The following is an 18662-nucleotide window of genomic DNA, read 5'->3' as shown; positions in this document are numbered from 1 at the left end:
GACCACTGTGAGGAAATTGGGTGACGCTGCAGAGGAAGTGGGGAGAAAAAAATGATGCGTCCATTCTATTAAACTTCCTTACCATTTATTAGTCAGAGGCAACTTTAATAAGCAAGCTGCAAATGTTAGTCATGGGAACAAAGAGCATTCTGTTCTGGGCTCTCCATTTTTCCAAACAAAAAGGAATCGTAGAGATCAAGAACCCCCGGGATGAACACACAAACACAAAGATGGAAGAAGAAAACGTTTTGAGCCCTTCGTTCAGGATTGCGGGCGGGACTCTCTTGCGTTAACTCTTGAATAGTAATGTATACATTTCACGTTACCCTTTCGACAATTCATTTAACAACATTAGAAAATATACACTTCTGATGATCAAGTGCTGGGTAGAACCAACAAGAGAGCAGCACAGCTGCTGCTTTCCTTGCAGACCGTTCGTAAGAATCGTACAGACCGTCCTCAACTTATGACCATTATGGGCAGGTCGTAAAGCCGTAGAGCAGATCCCCCCCCCCAGGGAACCGATCCAATTTTAGAACCTTTTTTGTGGCAGTCGCAATATGAACATCGTGGACCTTAAGTGAATCAGTTGTTTGCTATGGGGGACTTTTGCTGAAAACTGGAAGTAAATGGCAGTTTGGGGTGAAGACATCGTCAGTCGTCATCAAGTGATTACGGGATACTGCAAATGGTCGAAATGCATCCTGGTTGCCAAGCAGGGGAGCATCCTTTGGAACGTCAGAACCAGATTGTGAGTATCTTTTGATGGGAGGGGTCTCTAAGCAACCATCCTTCTGAAATGGTACGGGGTCTCCTGCTTGAGCAGGGGGCTGGACTAGAAGACCTTCAGGTCCCTCTTCCAAGTCTGTTATTCCGTTATTCAAGGACTAGCTGTAGTCTGAGAATATATCAACAATCCAGCAGCTTCCTAAATTCACCTCTTCTCAAAACCTCTGTTATAAAGCCTGCAGTCTCTTCACTGCTTTACTGCACGTATCCATTCCAGATTTCCCTTTTGCCTCTTATCACAAAGAAAACAAGATAAAACAGTAGCTAAAAGGTCTTCAGATGTAGCTGACAAGGTTACCAATACAGCATCCAACTGCCAAGTGTCAAAATCTTTGGAAGGGGCTAAAAAAAAAAAAAAAAAAAAAAATGGCTCCATCCCTCCCGAATGCTGGCTTGATAGGGGGGGAAAAAAGTGTTCTGTGATCATTTCATGTCCAGCAGCTCTGGAAGATGAATGCATAAGACTTAAAGCTGAAAATACCATAACTCTAATCTGTAGTCCTATAAAAAAGGGAACAAGCTGTAGGAGAAAACAGTTAACCCACTGTTTTGTATTTTTCAAGCCGAAGATAATGCAGCATCGTGTTCTTTTTTTTCTGATTGTTTTCAAGAACTCGCTTTTGGATTCTTTGTTCTTCCTTCACATTTTTATGCAGGAAAAAGAATCCCGGCTTTGCATTTTCTTAGTTTTTGGCTGGTTTGGGGCCAGCGATGCTTTCCCGAGAGGGACAACTCGCCCTAGCCAAATTTCTGCAGGACAACGCACCTCGGCAAAATCACCGTAGTGGATAACTCGCTCAGAGATAATTTAACAATTCTATTTAATTACTTAAAAGAAGTAAAAAGATCATTTTAATTTTTGCCATTCACATTTCAGTCTCTCCCTCCGGTGGACATCCTTTCTTCAATGATTCTATTCCACTATTTCTTTGCTCTCCGTGTCACTCTTATCCTGCAGCAAATTGACCTTTTTGTTAAGGTTTGAAGTATTAGTAAGTGTTCAAGCAGATGTGCAATAGATTTAGAGACATTGACCCAGGACTCTAAAGTGGCCTCCCATAACCGCCCTCCTTTTCTTTTAGGAAGACATTTAAACAGACAAACCAACAAACCAAAAAGTTAACATTTTATGACATTGCCCGATCTTCCGAGTTCAGATCCCTTAACGGGATCCCTCATGAGCTTTGGTGATTTTATCCCGAAAACTTTTTAAAACGTGGATTCATTGAATCACCATGTCACAATTATGTTACATTTTTTGAGCCCTCTTGACACACGTGAAATCAACTCAGGGATGCTTGAAAAAAGATGGTCCACTCCTGCTGTCAATCAAACTCAGCCTCATGTTCTTCTCGGAGAGCCCCGTTGAGGTTGCCCGTTGTATTCAAAGTTGTGCCATCTCTGCTCCCTCCTTCTCCTTGGCAAGCACCGGTTGCCTTAGCCGCGCACAATATTTACATAAATATGTTTCCAGCCAGGGTGCTTAGCTGCAAATTAGCTTCCATTATTTACACAGTGCTCTGGCACATCCTGGCTGGCCAAGCTGGGCTTGCTTAAGCAAACATAAACAGTTTCTGTGCTCTCAAAGAGCTTCAGTGGGTGACGGCAATTGCCTCTTGGAGAAGAACAGCTGCTACAATGGCTTTCCAACCCCTTGTAAGGCGGGTGCAGCTTGTTCCTAGCCTCTGAGAAGGAAACTGACTTGAAGGAGCCTCCCCATCTTTCCTTGAGGTCTCATCTTATGTCTTGAAATTGAATGATGACAGCTTGTGTGTTCTTAAAAACAAGGGGGTTCCTTCTGCGTTCATCTCATGCGTGCGTAATGTGTTGCGATGCTGTGGCAGTTGTAAGTGTTAGGAGGTCAGGCGCAAAGGATCAGGACCATATTTAAGTTGCAGTTGAGAAGATTGATTGTTCAAGTCTATAAGGAAGAATCCAATCGACTCAAGTTCTATAATGAACTGGCACCAGATAAGTCAACGGAATTCGAGAAGAAATGGACTTTGACTGTTTGTGTTCTTCTCATCTTCTCTACTACCCCCTCTTATTGGTATCATTATTATGATTATTACACTCTAATGTAGGTACATTGAGAGCTTCTGCACTGGAGACAAATTCCTTGTGTGTCTAATCACACTTGGCCAAATAAAGTACTCCTATTCTATTCTATTCTATTCTATTCTATTCTATTCTATTCTATTCTATTCTATTCTATTCCATTCCATTCCATTCCATTCCATTCCATTCCATTCTATTCCATTCCATTCCATATTTTCTAGTGTATTCTAGACTAGTGTAGTCCAGTCTAGTCCATTCTATTTCATATTTCCTAATCTAGTCTAGTCCAGTCCAATCAAGTCCATTCCACTCCACTCCATTCCATTCACAAGAATCTAATCAACTAAACTTGTATACTAAATTGGCACAAGATAAGAGTCAACGGAATTCAAGAGGGGTTGGACCATTTGTGGGAACGTAATGACTCTAGGCTGATGAGTCACTTAACTCCACCCCCTAATTCTGCCTGCTCTTCTCCTACAGAGGATCCATCATAGAGCAGATTTTTTTTCAGTGCAGTTTCTGAACCAAGACTGGCCCAACTATTACTACAGGTAGTCCTTGACATAAGAGTACAATCGGGACCAGAATTTCCACGGCTAAGTGAGGCAGCTGTTCAGTGAGCTGTGTCCGATTTTACGACCCTTTTTGCAACCGTTGTTAAGGGAACCATGAGGTCATTAAGCAAATCCAGCTTCCCCCATTGACTTTGCTTGTTGGAAGCCAATCGGGAAGGTCCAAAATGGGGATCACATGATCCCAGGACACTACAACGTACATGCCAGTTGCCAAACACCTGAACTTCTAAGTCGTAATCTTTTTCCAATGCTGTTGTAACTTTGAACAGTCACTAAAGCAATGGTTGTAAGTCAAGGCCTACATCATGATGATGATGATGATGATGACGATGTTGGAAGAGACCTTGGAGGTCATCTAGTCCAACCCCCTGCTCAGGCAGGAAACCCTATACCATTTCAGACAAATGGCTGTCCAGTCTCTTCTTAAAAGCCTCCAGTGATGGAGCCCCCACAACTTCTGGAGGCAGGTTGTTCCACTGGTTGATTGTCCTCACTGTCAGGAAATTTCTCCTTAGTTCTGGGTTGCTTCTCTCCTTGCTTAGTTTCCATCCGTTGCTTCTTGTCCTGCCCTCAGGTGCTTTGCAAAATAGGACCAATCAATCAGAATAGAACTGGAAGGGACCTTGGAGGTCTCCTAGTCCAACCTCCTGTGCAAGCAGGAGACCCTATACCATTTCAGTCCAGTCTCTTCTTAAAAGTCTCCAGTGATGGAGCACCCACAACTTCTGGAGGCAGGTTGTTCCACTGGTTAATTGACTTGTATAACGACATTCTATAGATCACCTCCAGAATAGACATACAATTTTCCTCGGGTCATCTCTGATCTCTACATTGTTGGACTTTTCCAGTGGCAGGGTGTCCCCACTTCAGAAGGGGGTGATCTGAACATTCTTTGGGGGGCAAGAAAAACTTCATAAAAATTCTCCTTTTTTTAAGTGGAACTCTCTCTCTTTCCTCAATAATTGGCTCTTCAAAACAGTAAATCAGCCCCAGGGGGCCTTCCGGAGAGCCCTACGTTCCTAGTCTTAGTGCTATTTCATAGGCTGTGTGCAACACACACAAACACACACACACACACACACACACACACACACACACACACAAAGACATTTCTGCACAGAAATGACTTCATGGTAGAAAAATGTGTGTTGATTGCCATAGTGATTCAAGAAAACCCTCTGCCGTTGTTTTTATTTTGCTATGGAGACATTGAGCGGAGGATCTGCTGTCCCATCGATGCCTTCGTTGGAAGCAAATTGTGGGGCCCAGCTATTGTCCTCAAACACATTTCCAGCACACACATCACATTGATTAAGAAGGCGGATCAGTGCACTTCTGCGGGTCAACAACTTTTTAGGATATTACACATCACACGGATCATTGTTTTTTCTTCAGACTGGACATTTGGTCCAGGTGCACGAAACGCCATGTCCAGTGGGATGCCCATCGCTGACGTCAATGCGCGAGGCTGATCATTTTGGCCAGCCTGCATCTAATTACAACTGCATCTAATTCTAAAACGAATAGGAGGCTGGAGACGAAAGCATATAAAGAACGGTTACAGGAGCTGGGTATGTCTAGCCTCATGAAAAAAAAAAAGACCACGGGTGACATAATTGCAGTGTTCCAATATCTCAGGGGCTGCCCCAAAGAAGAGGGAGTCAAGCTATTCTCCAAAGCCCCTGAAGGCAGGACAAGAAGCAATGGACGGAAACTAATCAAGGAGAGAAGCAACCTGGAACTCTAGACGTTGTGGGTGCTCCATCACTGGAGGTTTTTAAGAAGAGACTGGGCAGTCATTTGTCTGGAATGATTTGGTCTTCTGCTTGAGCAGGGGGTTGGACTAGAAGACCTCCAAGGTCCCTTCCAACTCCATTATCCTGTATTCTGTAAGATATCCTTCAAAACCAGGCAGAGCTCAAGATTCAACACAGTAATGACCGCCCCTTAAAACCTGGGGATTAGGGAGAGCCCTCAAAAGATCACTGGTGAAAAGATTTCCAGCCTGAAAAGCGATTCCAGGCTGCCTGGACTGCACAGAAATTTTGATTTTTTAAATAATCTTTTAGCCTGTCTCTTGAGTAGGAAAACCGTGTTGATCTTTTTCCTTTAGGCATCCGAGATCACATTACATTTTGCCTTTGGTGCAAGGGAGATGGGGGAAGTCGCTGGCTAGCAGGGACGGAGAAGAGGGTTACATGCTGCAAAAGGCATTTTTGAACCACACCTCGTCCCTTTCGGCCTTCCCAAACATCCTCCCGCCGGACTGGATGTGTTTCTCTGCTAGCCTCGGCCAAAAAGAAAAAAGAAAAGAAATTAGCCCTGAAAACTAGGGAGATTAAAGGACGAACAGCTTTAAAATGCCCTCAAATGGCTGTCCAATCTCTTCTTAAAAACCTCCAGTGATGGAGCATCCACAGCTTCTGGGATCGATGGCAACCCAACATACAACTAGGAGCCCTAACTATGCACAAGAAGTCCTCCACTTACGACAAGGAGACCAAAATTTCCGTTGCTAAGTGAGAAAGTTCTTAAATGAGCTGGCCTCCCTTTTCTCGCCACTGTTGCTAAGCGAATCACTGCCGTGGTTAAGCTAGGAACACAGTTGTTAAGTGAATCTGACTTCCCCTTTGACTGTGCTTGGCAGAAGGTCGCAAAGAGGGATTGCGTAACTCCGGGATGCTGCAACCCGTCATAAATTTGAGTCAGTTGCCAAGCGTCTGAATTTTGATCAGGGACCGTGGAGATGCTGCAACGGTCATAAGTGTGAAAAAGAGTTTGCAGGTCGCTTTTTCCAGCGCCGTTGTAACTTTTTGAAGGGTCACTAAATGAAGCCTTGTAAGTTGAGGACTGCCTGTACTTACCTCAGGCCCTTTCTGGTGACCACACAACCGTGTGTGTGTGTGTGTGTGTGTGTGTGTGTGTGTGTCTTCGTAGATGGAGAAACCAGGCATATGCACCAAAGTTCAAACCCAGTCCAAGACCTGTGGTGACCTAGTGGTTAGAATGCAGCATTGCAGGCTAACTCTGCCAACTGCCAGGAGTTCGATCCTGACCAGCTCAAGGTCAACTTAGCCTTCCATCCTTCCCAGGTCGGTAAAATGAGGACCCAGATTGTTTAGGGGCGATAGGCTGACCGTGTAAACTGCTTAGAGAGTATAGCACTGTGAAGCAGTATATAAGTCTAAGTGTAGTCCGTCTGTTCATCCATCCATCCGTCCGTCCATCCATCCATGGTGTGCACTGGTTAGAATGCAGCAATGTAGGCTAACTGACTGCCCACTGCCAGCAGTTTGATCCTGACTGGCTCAAGGTTGACTCAGCCTTCCATCCTTCCGAGGTCAGTAAAATGAGGAACCAGATCGTTGGGGGGGGGGGCAATAGGCTGACTCTGTAAACTGCTTAGAGAGGGCTGTAAAAGCACTGTGAAGCTGCATAAAAGTGCTAATGCTCCTTCCTTCCTTCCTTCCTTCCTTCCTTCCTTCCTACCTACCTACCTACCTACCTACCTACCTACGCACTGGTTAGAATATAGTATTGCAGGCTAGTTCACTGCCAGCAGTTTGATCCTGACCAGCTCAAGGTTGACTCAGCCTTTCCATCCTTCCGAGGTCGGTAAAATGGGGACCCAGATTGTTGGGGGGCAACAGGCTGTAAACCGCTTAGAAAGGGCTGTAAAGCACTGTGAAGCAGCATCTAAGTCTAAGGGCTATTGCTATTAATATTCCCCCCAAATTGCTGGAGAAGTAATTGCCATGCTGAAGATGTATGCATCAGCCACCCGTTTCAACGGCGAGAAGCAGATCAAGCCCAAAAAACCTTGCAGCCTCTTTCCCCTCCACACAGGTCTTCAACACGAGAAGAGGCATCGCTTTTTTGCCTGCAAGGCTGCTCATTACTGTGCCTCAGTCCGTCCATCCATCACAAAGTCCATTAGCAAGCGACACGCCAATTTCTTTCTCCGTTCGGCTCTTGCACGCCTGATAAATGCTGCTCGAAGCGCCGGCTTGCACACTCTGCAACAGACCCACAATGCTCAGGACTTACAAGGCTGTTACTTGTCTGATTGATTTTTTTTTTTTTAATACGGTCCCTATCGAAGAATAGGTGATGCTTAAGAGGTTAGCCTCCTAAAACGAGGGAGGGTGACGTGTCTTCTGACCACCTTAAGGTTTAAGTCCACGTTTGGAGAGCAAAGTAGAGAGGCTGGGTGTAGAGAGAGTAGGCTTGCGCAGGTCGTCCTCGTCTTATGACCGCAACCGAGGCCCGAATTTCTGTCGCTAAGCGAGACGGTCGTTTGGCGACTTTTGCCTCATTTTACAAACCTCCTCATTCTTAACACAGTTGTTAAAACGAATCACTGCAGTTGATAAGTTAGTATCATGGTTGTAAAATGGCTTCCCCCTTGTCAAAAGGTCGCAAAAGGGGATCACGTCACCCCAGGACGCTGCAACCGCCGTAAATATGAATCAGTTGCCAAGTGCCCGAATTGATCACGTGACCGTGGGGATGCTGTGTGAAAAAGGGTCACAAATATTTTTTGGATAACTTTGAACGGTTGCCAAATCAACTGCTATAAGTCGAGGACTATCTGTATTCTGATTAAAAACCCAATTTCCCAGGACAGGTAATTGGACTGGACTAACTTTGGATGGTTTCAAATCCTTGAAACATTTAGCAGAGTACAGGGAGTCCTCGAGTTACAAATATTCCTTTAGCGACCGTTCAAAGGTATGACACTGAAAAAAGTCCCTCAGCAGCTCAGAGCTCACAAAATTGTGATGTAAGTAAAAGCGTCCGGGAAACAACTGTAAAAATATTACGAAAGCAATCCAAAAAAATCGATACAGTAGACAATAAGAACAATGAATATCAAAGCAGTGAAAACAACCAACGCAAATTAATATATACCAAATACGAGGCCGCACTGTTGCCACAGTGCTCCCTGAATCATAATTAGTAATTAGTCATGGTAATTAATCTATTACAGTGAAAGTCACGCTTGTAGATAAACTTAAACCGTCTTTGTAATTTATGTAAAATGCAGGATTCGTTTCTTAGGGACTCGATTCCTTACTACGGAGAGAGACCCAGTCCACAATATATACATTTCTTTGTGAGTTGTGTACAGGCAATCCTCAACTTGACAGCTAAGCCCAAAATTCCCATTGCTGAGTAAGACAATTAAGTGGGTTTTCCCCACTTTACTTTCTTGCCTCAGTTTTTAAATAAATCACTGCGGTTGTAAAATCAGTGACACAGTTGTTAAGTCAATCTGGCTTTCCCATTGACTATGCTTCTCGGGGTTGCAAAAGGGGATCACATGAGTAGTAAGTTACTATAGATACAGCAGGACATGAACACAGTTTGCGTGCTCACCCTCCTGCCTTTTGGCTCGCCAGGGTCTTCCTCCGAAGCAACGATGGTTGCAGCTGCTTCCGTAATTTAATTAAATGCACCATGACAGTTTGATTCCTGTCCCTGTTTATCTGGAAGTCCCATTGTTTTCACTCTTGAGGACCGCAGCCAAAAATCACAGCAAAGTTTCTAACACCTTTAAAACCCAGAGGGGGGGGGGAGAGAAAAAGTGTGTGTGTGGCAAGGGAAGTGTCACACTTGGCTTGGACCCTTGAAGTTATCCTTATGAAATATCCTGCTAAGCCTAGATTTGCTGAATCCCAGGTTTATAATTAAACCACCATTTGTTGGGGTTCCCAGCATGCCTTCTATGCTGGAGAGAAGAGATTGAATTGGTCTGGAAAGGTGGAGAGCTACCTCTGCTGTAAAAACCAGGGTTGGTTTTAAAAAGCCTTAATATTTATGAAGATAGAGTCTCTTTTCAGTGAAATCCAGGGCCTTTGTGTTTCTTTTTTGTTTACAATACAGCATGGGTTGTCATTCCCATCTTTGCCTTTCCTTCTTTCCTTCTTTCTTTCCTTCTTTCTTTCCTTCCTTCCTTCCTTCCTTCCTTCCTTCCTTCCTTCCTTCCTTCCTTCCTCCCTCCCCCCCTCTCTCTTTCTTTTCTCCCTTTCTCTCTTTTTCTCTATTTCACTCTCTCTTTCATCCTTTCTCCCGGTCCCTGCCCTTCCCTTCCTCTCTCTCTGCAATTCCTGGTGTTCAACCATGGAAGTATTAATCAGATCCAATTCTGCTTAGCTTTTCCAGATCGGCCAAGGTCAGCTAGAGGCTGCCATTTAATTAGGTGGATAATTATTATTAGATTATGTCATTATTGTGGTTTATTCTCTCTCTCTCTCTATCTCACACACACACACACATTTATAGCAGTATTCAGTAGGATTTAATGTTACAGAAGGCCTATGGATTGCATGCATTTTACTTTACCCAACTACTGTGAAGGTTTCAGCCTAGCTTTTACAGACTTCAGGTTAGGCAGCGATGTGATGTGACCCTTTTGGGGGGAACAGTGGGAAAGCAATGTTGCAGTAGCAGAAAAGTCTTCCTTCTCCTTTTAATTATTGTTTACCCTTCTCCTGTTCCACTCTACAATTTTTATGTCTGCCTCTTTATACAATTTTTATGTCTGCCTCTTTCCTTTTCCTCATTCTGCATTGTGACAGTCCCACTTCCCTTCGTTTTCTTCAGGAACCCCCCCCCCCCCAAAAAAAACTCTAGGTGCTGACATCAAACTAAAAATTGCTTTAGTTGATTTGTCCAGAGAAGATTTTAATGGAAAAAAAAAAAACCCAATCCCCAGGGACCATCCATTAATGAAATTCTCTTTTTGCAGACCAGAGGGAGGCATGCTTAATGCCAAAGTTCTCAGCTGGTGGGATCAAACGTTGGGACTGGAATCGCTGTATGAAATGTTCTCCATCTGGGCCCTTGTGCTTATTGTTGCCAAGTACTTGGCATGTTAGATAACAATTACCGGCGTTAAATAAGAATTGGCTGGCATCGCGGAGACTTGTGCCCCTGATTATGTCACTTAACAGATCAAATACTTAACTTGAGAGACGGACGCAAAGAAACCAGATGGGAAAACAGATTTGTTAGGTAGAGAAAAATGTGGAGTGCCACCTAGTCAAAAACTGGATGATTTGCTTAGCAACCACCTCAATAAATGTTCTCCAGTGTTGAGCTGTCTTCAACTTGGTCCTTCAAGTCTTCCGATGGTGTCCCCATCGCTACCGTAACTGAGACCATCCATCTGGTTGTTCTCTCCTTCTCTTTCCTTCCACCTTCTCCAGCGTTATGGACTTCGTAAGACAACGGAGACTTAGCATCATGGGTCCAAAATACGACCTACAGCCTCATCTTTTGTGCCTGTGACAGCCCTAGATTGTTTTGTCCACCTTTCTGTTTGTTTGTTTTCTTGGCTATCCATAGTATTCTCAGGAATCTTCATAGAGTCAAAACCTGGAAGGGACTCTGAAGGTCTTCTAGTTGTTCCAGGGAGATTCCCCAATGATCCAGGTCATAGTTGTCCCAAAGACACTTTTTCACGAGGCAACTGGACTTCCTTGTTTTTCTCTGAAGACGTTTCACTTCTCATCCAAGAAGCTTCTCCAGCTCTGACTGAATGGTGGGGAAGGGAAAGAAAGATAGATAGGGAAAGATAGACATCATCTATCTCCAGTCTACAACACAGGCCTTTCAGCAGTTCCAAGAAGGCTCCACACTCCACATTTGCACTACTTGGGTGACCCTGAAGACACAGTTATGCCTCCAGGTAGCGCTAGCGACTCGCTCAAAGGATGCAAATGACCAGCTGTCTGCAAGGAGGATAAATCCTTCCGTTCCCCACCGTCCAGTCAGAGCTGAAGAAGCTTCTTGGATGAGGAGCGAAACGTCTTCAAAGAAAAACAAGGAAGTCCAATTGCCTCGTGAAAAAGCATCTTTGGGGCACCAGGGACCAGTTCCGTGGAGAAAGGTTTTTCCGCGGACCGGAGGGTGTGTGATTTTGTGTGCTGCCTGCATCTCATGGATGGGGGCTTTGCTTGTTTGTGCGGCCCGGTTGCTGGCATGCCGTGGCACGGTACTGGTCCACGGCTCGGAGGTTGGGGACCCCTGTTCTAGTCTAACCGTCTGCTCAAGACAGGAATCCTTAAAGCAGTGGTTCTCAACCTTTTTAATGCTGCGACCCCCCCAACCGGTCGTAAGTCGAGGACTACTCAACCGGTCGTAAGTCGAGGACTACTCAACTGGTGCAGCACCGTTTGCAGAATGGGACTTTTGGCGGGCTCAGCAGGGCAGAGACAGCCTGGACAATTCCTATTGGCTTTTGAAAGCCAATAGAATTAGACTCTATTCAAGAGAGTCTATTCTATTGGCTTTCAAAAGCCAATAGAATAAAAGGGAGTAGCACAGCTAAGGAAAAGGGGGGAAAAAATGGCGAACTGCGTTGTTTGGCGACCCCCGTGAAATGGTCGTTCGATCCCAAATGGGGTCCCGACCCACAGGTTGAGAACCACTGCCTTAAACCATGCCAGCCAAATGGTTGTCCAATCTTTTCTTGAGACTCTCCAGTGATGCAGCACCCACAACTCCAGCAGGCAAATTGTTCCATTGGTTCCATTGTCAGGAAATTCTTGATTAGCTTCCACCGACGGCTTTGGTCGTCTCCAATCCAAAATGTCTATCTTGCATTTTAGGTTGTTTTCAATTCAAGGCTTTTGTTTTGTTTTGTTTTGTTTTTTGTTCCACGGGGTAGCCCTGACTAGGTTCAGGAGTTTCCCTTCCCAACATCTATTTCAACAACATAGATTGTTCACAAAGGGAAGGAAAAGATAGACAGGTAGACAAGCAGAGAGGCACAATGTTTCCGTGTTTCTCTGGGCAAGGGAATTACGCTGAAATAAAAACCCCGCCCACTTAGAGGAAAGATTATGTTTACTGTCTGAACCAGATTGTGTTTGCAAACTGTTTATTTCCTTGGAAGTCATCCCCCACTGAATGCAGAAAAATCAACTGAATTTGCATACATATAAACTTCCTGAGATGACTTTCTTAATCAAGATCGAACACGGGGGGGGGGGAAACAACATTGTGCTAAATTGGGCTGTCAGCCGGGAAACCCAGCTGCAGTGGTTTATGGCTTAGCAAGTTGTGTGAACCAAGCCAATCTGGGCGTCTTTAAGAAATCATGGTTTAAAAAAACCATCCTTAGTGGGATTAAGCAAAGTAGGAATCCTGTCCCATTGCCTGCTTCTCAGAAAATCCCAAGCCAGCTTCTTCAGCTCTGACCAGAGGGTGGGGAATGGAAGGATTTATATTCCTTACAGACAGCTGGTCATTTGCATTCTTTTAGAGAGAGCCCTTGAGGCCACTTGGAGGTTTATCTGTGTCCTCAGGGTCACCTCAGAGTGCTGCAAATGGGTGTGGAGCCTTCTTCCAGCAATTCCAAGAAGACATGAACCCCAGCCAATTTGAATGTTCAGTTGACTGAGGTTCATGTCTAATGAATAATAATAATAATAATAATAATAATAATAATAATAATAATAATAATAATAATAATAATAATAATGTAGTACCGATAGTAATAGGCACCTTGGGTGCAATCCCAAAACAACTGGAGCACCACTTGAACACCATTGGCATTGACAAATTCGCCATTAGTCAATTGCAAAAGGCGGCCTTACTAGGAACTGCTTCCATCCTGCGACGAGATCTGTAATACCATTAAACCTCCACATCTGCCTATCCCAGGTCCTGGGCAAGGACTCGATAGGTAGACAAAAAGGCCAAATCCAATCTGAACATCTGGCTGACTGTGTGATGAATAATAATAATAATAATAATAATAATAATAATAATAATAATAGAGTTGGAAGGGACAGGAAACCCTTCTTCTTCTTCTTCTTCTTCTTCTTCTTCTTCTTCTTCTTCTTCTTCTTCTTCTTCTTCTTCTTCTTCTTCCGCCTTCTCCTCCTCCTCCTCCCCCTTTTATTATATCAGAATAAAAATGTGCCCGGCTCCTTTGTGGTGTGGAGTGTGACGTATGCCAACACAGCTACCCTCTCACATAGCAGTTTGTGTCAACCTGATCTGTTCCCTGTGTTTTGCAGTCCAAGCCGTTATCTCTAAGCATTGTGACGGCCATTTAGCCAGTCTAGCATTCTGGTTTTTTTCACAGCTTGTCATGCCTAATAGAATCCCGGGTGGTCACTCTCCGGGATGAATAGTGTTACTGTTTGGTGACACCTAAGTAGCCCCTTTGTTTGGCCATGAATCAAAATGCTATGGCGTTCCCTTGAGTCCTTGCTGCAAGGTTTAATTGTTTCCACGGAACCTTTTGGAAGAAAGGTAGTTTCAATTAAGATTTAACGTCTTTGTTCCCTGCACCAGAGCCGAGGAGCAGAAAAAACTAATAAGGTGGAACGGTTTCTCAAAAGAGAGAGAGAGAGGGAGGGAGGGAGGAAGGGAAAGAGAGAAAGAGAAAGAAAGAGAGAGATGTATACAACATTACCGTTCATGTTTTGCTCCCTGCATTCCCCTGCTTATTAATGCTGCTGGCACATCACTGCTCTTTGCACATGATTTATAAGGAAAGGAAAGAAGAAAGATTAATACCAGGCTGGAGCAATAAACTCAAAGATGAAAGGGAGATCTGAAGGAACATGCGGATTAATCTTGCCTCCTTTTGAAGTTATATTGCTTCTTTCTTTCTTTCCTTCCTTCCTTCCTTCCTTCCTTCCTTCCTTCCTTCCTTTCCTTTCCTTTCCTTTCCTTTCCTTTCCTTTCCTTTCCTTTCCTTTATGATTTTTACAAATAACTCCAGGCAATGAACATACTGTATACTCCTTTCCTCTCGTTTCCCAGAAACACTAACCCTATGGGGTGGGTTGGGCTGAGAGAGAGGGACTGCTCCAAAGTCCCTCAGCCAGCTTTCATTCCTAAGGTGGGACTAGAACTCACCGTCTCCTGGTGATTGACCCAAAGTCACCCAGCGGCTTTCATGCCTAAAGTGGGACTAGAATTCACGGTCTCCTGATGATTGGCCCAAAGCTAGCTTTCATTCCTAAGGTAGGACTAGAATTCACAGTCTCCTGGCCCAAAGTCACCCAGCCAGCTTTCATGCAGAAAGCGGGACTAGAACTCCCAGCCTCTTGGTGATTGGCCCAAAATCACCCAGCCTGCTTTAACCACGAGACAAAATCTTGTGTAGGGCCCCACAAAAATACGGATGTCAAACTTAGGTTGTCCATCTGAACCAAACCACCCACTCTTTTATTGTTTTATTGTTTTTACGTGACAGAAGGCTCAGTGGCTTTCATGCTGATATTGATTTGATTCTTACTGACCCGGAATTTAGCAGGAATAAAATCCAATCTCTTGGGGATTGATTCCATCTCTGTTTAGTCACGGTTGGGAGATGGGCCACCGTGTGAATTACGTATTTAAATGAATTCTTTTGGAAGGCAATCCATGGCCCAGAGGCAAAGTCACGGAAGCAGTGGTGTTCACAATTGAACTAAGCCATATTATAAGGCAGGGGTCTTCAAACATGGCCCTTTCATGAGTTGTGGACTTCAACTCCCAGAATTCCTCAGTCAGGCATGGGTGCCTGGCTGAGGAATTCTGGGAGTTGAAGTCCACAAGTCATCAAAGGGCCAAGTTTGAAGACCCCTGTTATAAGGTTTTTGTATTTCCTGCGAAACCATAAACAAACCGCATAATAGCTTGGGATGATCATGGGTGAATCAGGACAAACTATCATTCTAGGTTAGTAATTGGGATCCGAATACTAAACTTGAGCAATCAATAACGTTAAACCCAGTTGGGGAGCTTCAAACCATTCACATCTGGGGATATTTTCATGGTAGCTACAGGCTAGTTCAGTGGTTCTCAACCTGTGGGTCGGGACCCCATTTGGGGTCGAACGACCATTTCACGGGGGTCGCCAAACAACACAGTCCACCATTTTTTTCCCCCTTTTCCTTAGCTGTGCTACTCCTTTTTATTCTCTTGGCTTTTGAAAGCCAATAGAATAGACTCTCTTGAATAGAGTCTAATTCTATTGGCTTTCAAAAGCCAGTAGGAATTGTCCAGGCTGTCTCTGTCCTGCTGAGCCCGCTCAAAGTCCCATTCTGCAAATGGTGCTGCACCAGTTGAGTAGTCTTCGACTTACGACCGGTTGAGTAGTCCTCAACTTACAACCGGTTGGGGGGGGGGTCGCGGCATTAAAAAGGTTGAGAACCACTGGGCTAGTTGATCATTTAGATTCAAACACTGAGTTGTTGTTTTTTTTTATTAAAAGAAGGACCGCGGCCAAATAATAGTGCTGACTTCCCCTTTTTCATCCGAAACTGGCTCAATCCAAAAAGCCCACAATGTGTTTCCTAAGAAGTACAAAGGAAAGTTTTATGGTGGAACTGGCGTGTCTAATATACACACTGCAAACACACACACACATACTATTCAAAACTCGACGGAGAGAAATTAACAGCTCCCCGATTGTGCCAAGGAATCTTGGTTGATAGCTCCAAACACATTCTCCTGATTGTTTTCTTGAGCAATTGGCAAGATGTTTTCCCAGAGGGGAAATTTCCAGAGAAACTGAGGATAGAAACGATCCCTTGAAGCGTGTGGGTGCTTCATATTGAAATACGTAGATTCATCTCCACAGGCTCTTCAACTACCGCTCAGATCTTTGAGGGTAATGCTGGCTGAAGAATGGAACCGCTGGTCTCCACACGTTGTGAGGGCTCCACCACTGGACGCTTTCAAGAAGAGACTAGACAACCATTTGTCTAAATTGGTATAGGGTTTCCTGTCTGAGCAGGGGCTTGGACTAGAAGACCTCCAAGGTCCCTTCCAACGGTGTTATTCTGAAGGGACACCTTTCTTCATGTACCAGGGAGAACGCCATGAGGTTTTAAATCTCCTTCATCCTGATTGTCCTGGATTCCTGGGCTGATCCCATCTTCAGCTAGCCTACTAGGTTGTTGTGAGGCTAAAGAAGAGAGCTTCCCCCCCCCCCCCAACCTCATTCGAGGCAGGTGGGAAGTTACACGTTAGGTATGTTTATTGCTTGTTGCTTCAGGAAGTTGTCTACACTGTTGGATGGAACAAGGCCATTGTTCTCCGTTGATTTGATGGGCTCCATAAAACAAGGGGGAGAAATCTAGCTTTAACAAGCTTTTTCCACCAGGTGACATTTCCTGAAGCAAAGTGGGCTGTGTGTGTGTGTGTGTGTGTGTGTGTGTGTGTGTGTGAGAGAGAGAGAGAGAGAGAGAGAGAGAGAGAGAGAGAGAGAGAGAGAGAGAGATTGGGCTAAAGGGTGCCAGCATTGCAGACAAAATAAAGACAACTCGGCAATGGCATTTAGTCAACCCAGAGGTAGCAACATTTCCAAGGGTGGGTAGGAAAAAAGAAACATGTCACCCTGCTCTTGGAAGAACTATTAAGGCCTTTGTAATCAGATGTTGGTGGCCAGGGAGTAGTTGGAGGCTGCTCTCCCCTCTACTCCCACCCCCCCCCCCCAAAAAAAAATCACAGTAAGGAGAGGCAAATCTGATGAGCTTAATAAAAATACAGTTTCAGTAGAAGAGAATATATGCGGCTCAGGGTTGAACGATGAGGTCCTTGGTGCTGTCTGAGCTTGGTGGGTTTCTTGGAGATGTTTCATGACCCAACTAGGTAACATCATCAGTTGTAGAAGGGAGTAGGGTTTGTGGAGGAGGAAGAGGAGGAGGAGGACTGTGGAGTCCTTGGTGCGTCTGAGCTTGGTGGTTTTCTTGCAGACGTTTCATGACCCAACTAGGTAACATCATCAGTTGTAGAAGGGAGTAGGGTTGGAGGAGGAGGAGGAGGACTGTAGAGTCCTTGGTGCTCTCTGAGCTTGGTAGTTTTCTTGCAGACGTTTCATGACCCAACTAGGTAATATCATCAGTTGTAGAAGGGAGTAGGGTTGGAGGAGGAGGAGGAGGAGGAGTGGTGGTGCAGGGTCCTTGGTGCTCTCTGAGCTTGGTGATTTTCTTGCAGACGTTTCATGACCCAACTAGGGAACATCATCAGTGTTAGAAGAGAGTGGGGTTTGCAGAGAGGAGGATGAGAAAGATTGTGGGGTCCTTGGTGCTCTCTGAGCTTGATTGATTTCCTGCAGACATCTCATTATCCAACCAGGTAACCTCATCAGTGCTAATGAATGTGGGGATTGCTCCTTGTTCACATACAGTAGCTTGCCTGGCTGGCCTGGGTGGAGGTCTGGTTTTCTCTCTGCTAGTTCCTTGATTGGTGTATTGTTTTTCGCTTGACGGCTTGCCTCCCTGAAGTATAACGTTACCGTCAGCTTCTATGATTCCAAGAACAAAAAGCTTTCTTTTCTATAAAATGAAGGATTCTGGCCCTTTAATTGACGGAATTACTTTTTACAAAGGGACCATCCCCAAGGCAGTTTATTTTACAAAGGTTTTTGCACATCCTAAGTTTTCACCTTGCTTTGAGAGCTGGTTAAAAAAAAAAGGTGTCCAAAAAGCAAATTACACCAGAAACAGCAATAGGGTGGGGACCAAGACATCTGGCCGATGCTTATAATTATTCACTGTGTCCTTTATTTAAACTTTGCTCAACTCCTACAAACACACTATTCATTTTACACTGCCAAGCCAATTAAGACGTGGACTGACTCTCACTTACAATTGTTTCGGGTAGGCTGACCTTTCACCTCCAGCCCAGTTGCACCCCAAAAGAACATAAAGAAATGAAAGGAATGCTTAGAACATTCTGCAGTGATTTATTTCCCCACCACCACATCTACCCCATCTCTTGTAAATTACTATGTTTTTTTACTTTTTTTTTTCCCCCCAATCCCTATCCATGAAGTTTTGTGTTTCACGGGGATCACTGCTTGCAAATATACCTTGAATTGGTTACTGGACAGGGGCAAACGCCATTTATAATTCCTGCTTGTGGATTTAAAGCTCATGAACCTAAATGCAGGCAGTCCACGACTTACATTCATTTAGTGAGGATTGTTTTTCACACTTAGGACCGTTGCAGGATCCCCCATGTTCTGGTGATCAAAATTCAGACTCTTGGCAACTGATGGTTGCGGTGTCCTGGGGCCACATGATCCCCTTTTGCAGACCTTCCCAAGCAAGATCCATAGGGAAGCCAATCACAAGGTGATCAGGCCGAGAGTTTCCAGTTACAAAGAACTGGTCCAAGAAACTAGAAGCGGGCAAAGATGGCAGTGACATAATTAACCTGGCTTCCTTGAGAAAGTGTCAACTTCCTTGAGAAAGTGTCAACTGTGGCGCTTGACAAATA

At 44.6% G+C, this 18662-nt stretch overlaps 1 protein-coding gene across 1 annotated transcript in view; it reads left to right on the top strand.

The window, feature by feature from the left end:
* The window catches only part of ZDHHC8 (zinc finger DHHC-type palmitoyltransferase 8), a 49408-nt gene that overhangs the window by 13628 nt on the left and 17118 nt on the right, over positions 1-18662 (top strand). The gene's annotated exons all lie outside the window — the stretch shown is intronic.

Source organism: Crotalus tigris, unplaced genomic scaffold (genome assembly GCF_016545835.1).
Source record: "Crotalus tigris isolate CLP2741 ecotype Arizona unplaced genomic scaffold, ASM1654583v1 scf7180000024461.2689607, whole genome shotgun sequence".
Classification (NCBI taxonomy): domain Eukaryota; kingdom Metazoa; phylum Chordata; class Lepidosauria; order Squamata; family Viperidae; genus Crotalus; species Crotalus tigris.
Note: the sequence above shows the minus strand (reverse complement) of the source record. Positions and strands in the feature narration are given on the sequence as shown.